The sequence below is a fragment of the Trachymyrmex septentrionalis genome, unplaced genomic scaffold, assembly GCF_001594115.1.
Source record: "Trachymyrmex septentrionalis isolate Tsep2-gDNA-1 unplaced genomic scaffold, Tsep1.0 scaffold164, whole genome shotgun sequence".
Classification (NCBI taxonomy): Eukaryota; Metazoa; Arthropoda; class Insecta; order Hymenoptera; family Formicidae; genus Trachymyrmex; species Trachymyrmex septentrionalis.
This window is the reverse complement of record NW_017304800.1, coordinates 214,159-219,204: the sequence shown is the minus strand read 5'-3', so window position 1 is coordinate 219,204 and position 5,046 is coordinate 214,159.

Here is a 5,046-nt window from a genome sequence, read left to right as displayed (position 1 = left end):
TTATAAATATATATTTTAAAGATAATTTAATATTTTTTCCTAATATTTTTCTACATTTTCTCTTTATTTTTCAATATATAATTTATTTTTATTAATTTTTATTAGATTCAGATTATTTCATTGTAATAGTAAGTTTATTCGCGTTACATGCTCTAATATGCTCTTATAACAGCTCTTACTCACTCCAACGCATTTGTTGGAGTGCGACACGAATAACTCTAGTGAGTTTTGACAGAGCGAAAAAAGGATAAAAAGAGAAAGAAGTTTAGGTGGTAACCATGGCAATCTAGGTGACTTGCTTATTTCGCGCATGCGCACTCCATTTTGGCCAATACATCAAAGGTGCCGACAGGAGTTGAGCTACTATATGTACTGTGCTATTACTTACACAATGTCATCAACCCGTAGAAATTAAATTATGTTGCCTAGAGGATTTTCGTCATTATCAACTCTATCTTCCCCTTTTTTTATGAAACTGTGTAACCTAGTTTGCATAATAGGCTATACCAATTTTACACATGGTGGAAGGATTATGGACATATACATGCTGGACTATGGCATACTCGGTTTGGCCAAATCTTACTTTTGCTCCGCGTCATCTCTAAGTGCGTCGTTTACCAACTGTGAAGCGCGAAACATTGGGCGGTATACATAGTCCGTTTTTATTTTAAAATCATCTTAAATGTAATGTCTTAAGATGTTAATACAGTCCTCGGATTGACTTAGTCCTCGGATGACATCTTAAGATTGACTTAAGACAGTCTTAAATATAAGAATCGACTGTGAATACCGATCTGTTTCGCGTCATGAAGTTGATACAGAATCTTTCTTTGTGCGAGAAATAAAGAACTTCGATTGGTTCATTTTCTTATGCATTATGCGTTATGCGTTATGCAAAAGTCTGCACTCCCCGCTTTACTGTCAGAGCATGTCAAAAAATAAAATCTCTATTCTTAGATTATGTATGTTCGGTTGTGTGTGCATAAGCGTATATGAGAGGAGTTTTACGATTTGAACTTACGAGTATACCGCTTACCAAGCATTACCAATACCAGAAACCTGATTTTGACCATCACAAAGCCTAGTTCGGTCTCTTATTCTCGATACTCCATGGCCATAGGACAAAAAGGTCCGAGATCCTCTCTGTCGTGCAGCCAATTGACGAAGGCCATCAAACTGCCATGGTTTTTTCGTTACCAGCATTTGTGGCGCCCTCATAGCTATGACACAGGAAATGAGAAACTAATATTCAATATGGCTGTCATCGTTTCCGGCACATTTCGATCGGCATTTTTATTGCCATATTCGCTTGGTGTTGCTACGTTTGGCTACGTTTTCCGCATAAAAATATACTATTAATGTCACTGCTAGTGTAGTAGTGTCACTACTGAAATACAGTAGTGTTACTGCTGGTATGTGCTATGAGTAATGATGTCACTCGTGACTAATAGTGTAGAAGTGTAATTATAAATTCGCGTTAGTGTTACTAGTAGTATCACTACTGGGATGAGTTGTGACACTACTAGTGCAGTAATATAGTAGTGCAGTAATGTAAGTGCTACTGTTGGAATGAGCAGTGTCACTATTAATGCAATAATGTCACTGCTGGAACAAATAGTGGCATTGTCTAGTGCACTATTATAATACATAAAAATGATTTGAATACAAATGCAAGGAACAGTATAGTGACGCGAATTTATTCCTACACTAGTAATAGCACTAGTAATAACACTAGTAATATATTTTTATGCAGGTTCTTCTTCAAGCTGAAAGCGTTTGATAAAGATAGAATGGTGATTACACGCGCTTAAAGCGCGTGAGCGTCCATAATGAACGCAGCCATATGCTTATATAGCGATAAAGATGTCGGCCGGAAACGATGATTTCCATATGACAGCCATATTAAATATTAGTTCTTCATTTCCTGTCATAGTTATGAGGTCGCCACAAATGCTGGTAACGCTTGGAACAAGAGGGGAAGTTGGTGGCCCTGCCAATTGACATACTTGAAAAATTCATCATACGACAAAAAACAGACGCGTGTGATATTGGTTTAAATCTTCGCCGTCTCTATCTACCCAGCAAACGAGAATGGATTGAAATGAATTGAAATGGAGGATTCAGATTTTTAGAAATATTGATTTCACGAATGTTAAAATAAATGCTTTTCGATCCTGCATTTTTATTCATATATGGGAATTTCATAGAGCATATCTCTATGCCTTTCAATCTAAAAATAATATTAGCTTTTTCTGTGCATTGTGAATACTGTATAATTCAAAATTTTGAATAGGAAATGCAATTTTTCAATCTAATTGCATCCAATTGTATCTAATTGAATCCAATTAAACTCAATTAAATCCAAAAAAAATATTCGCTATTTAAAATACACATTTGGATAGAAAAAAATTTCAATTTATTTTATAAATTAATCCATTCTCGTTTGCTGAGTATGAAGTCTTAAAGTACAATTTCATGATACCGCTTGTCGCAGCGGTACATGATCACATGACTGAATTCTCCCTCGATTTGCTCACTTTCTTGTAAAGAAAGCCAGCGACACTGGCCTAGTTTCCACCAAGGGTTTAATCCAGATCAGAATGTAAGAACCAATCAACTACAGTCAAGTGTTCCTCTGTCGTTCAACTGTAACAGGGGAATATTCGACTGTAGTTGGTTGGTTCTTACATTCTGATCCGAATTAAACCCTCGCTGGAAATTAGGCCACTGTTGAAAAGTTGGATTAATCCAACTTTTAGCGATATCGCTCTTATGCAAATATTTAAACGTGGGACAACAAGATATAAGTATAATAAGAATATTTACTTAAGTTATATTCCAAAATATCCTTTTCGAGGAAAATTTTACTCGAAATACTGTAGTATTATGAGGTACATGTCTCATATATATATTATATTTTGATGTTTTGGAATGTAGCTTTAGAATATGGATGTTGTCGTAAAACTTGATAAAAATATACTTTGTTACGTTTCCATTCGAAATGAGAGAAATAATGTAGTAGAAAAATGAGATAGTCTGCCTTAAGCATCTATTCAGGTTAGAAAAACGAGTTTTCTTTACCTGAATAGATTATTTATTTAGAATAATTGAGCTGCCTAATAGAGCTGCGTAATAAAAATGTCACCCGAGTGGTCCCTCTTGTGTAGTATCTTATTATCCATTCCTAGCAAACAAGAATGGATTAAAATGAATTGAAATTTTTTTCTATTCGAATGCGTATTTTAAATACAATAGCTAACTTTTTTGGATTTAATTGGATTCAATTGGATGCAATTGGATTGAAAAACTGCATTTCCTATTCAAAATTTTGAATTGAACAGTATTCACAATACACAGAAAAAGCTAATATTATTTTTAGATTGAAAGGCATAGAGATGTGCTCCATGCAATTCCTATAAATGAATAAAAATACATTTAGAAAAGTATTTATTATAACATTTGTAAATCAATATTTCTGAAAATCTGAATCCATTTTAATTCATTTCTATCCATTCTCGTTTGCTGGGATGTTAAACACAAAGATAAAATTATACATTTGGGTAATATTTCCGAACACATAGCCCAATTTAACATTTAATAATTCGCTTCGTGAAGCATACCACCACGTTTTTTGCCAGATTCTTTCATTTTGAGTGAAAACGTGTCGAATAAATATTTTTATCAAGTTTTGTAGTGATGCCCATATTCTAAATAATTATCACAATAAATTAATAAATATAAATTTCTTATCAATAAAAAATTTATTGCGTGTGATTTTATCTTATTTAACTCTGATTATTTTTTATTTCCAATTTTATTTATACCGACTTTTCTTTATGATCGAATACATTATATTAATTTAATTATTGTATTATTAAATTATTATTATTAGTTATTATATTATTATTTAATTATTGCATTATTTATTATTATTTGCGATAATTTCATGAAATTTTCAGATGGCTGTTGTACATACTTGTAGCACATATGAAATGATGATGATAGACGAAAAGAGCATTTTGACTCACGAGTGGAAGCATATAACCGGTTATTTGTTAATAATTTTTTTTAAATCCATGTTTACGTTACCTTTCAAATAAAAGATCAACCCAAAATTTTTTTTATATTTTCTTTTTAAATTTGTATATTCATTAATGCATACAGATGCTATTAGTCCACCCAGCAAACGAAAATGGATTAAAATTTTTTTAATGCGTATTTTAAATCCATGTGTGTAAATCCATGTAAATGGATTGAATGGATTAAAATGGATTGAATCCGAGCTGACATTAATTTAATATTCGAAAAAAAAAACATTTATATTTAAGAAATACAAATTTGATTCCTAAGACACTTATTATATAATAATTATACCTGAAATTAACTACTTCGAATTGGTATTAAAAACGCACTTTAGTAGAATTCAAACCTGGACCTCTGGATTATGAATCTTCTACGTTACCCGCTACACTACTATACTTTTTCAATTAGCAAATGTGTTATTCATTCTTTATTTCAATTACAACCAGCTAAACTAGTAACGAAATTATATATTTATAATAAAAATATCATCATTTAACAGATATAATAAAGAATAAATAATTTACATTACTATGAGACAATATTGGGTAAGTGTCCAATAATCTAATCTCGCTTGGTCGATGTCGCGCCCTGTGATTAATCTAATATTCGGGCTGTGTTCGACTTGGTTTGCGAGTGTTCACATCGATCATTCATTTTACTTCTAATCAAAGAGAAATAAAAGAACATAGTTCAATTATTTTTACGTTACAACTTTTTTGAACTTAGCTTTAGATTAAAGCCAAAAATTTCCTAATTATAATTTTTAATAATTTAAGTAACATTTATGGTCCATTTTTAAATAAAAACTTTTTTTATTCAATTAGATTGAAAAACTGCATTTTATATTCAGAATATTGAATTGAGCAGTATTCACGTTACACAGAAATTGCTGATATTATTTTTGAATTTAACTGAATTTAAAAAAACTGTATTCCTATTCACAATTCTGAATTGAGTAGTATT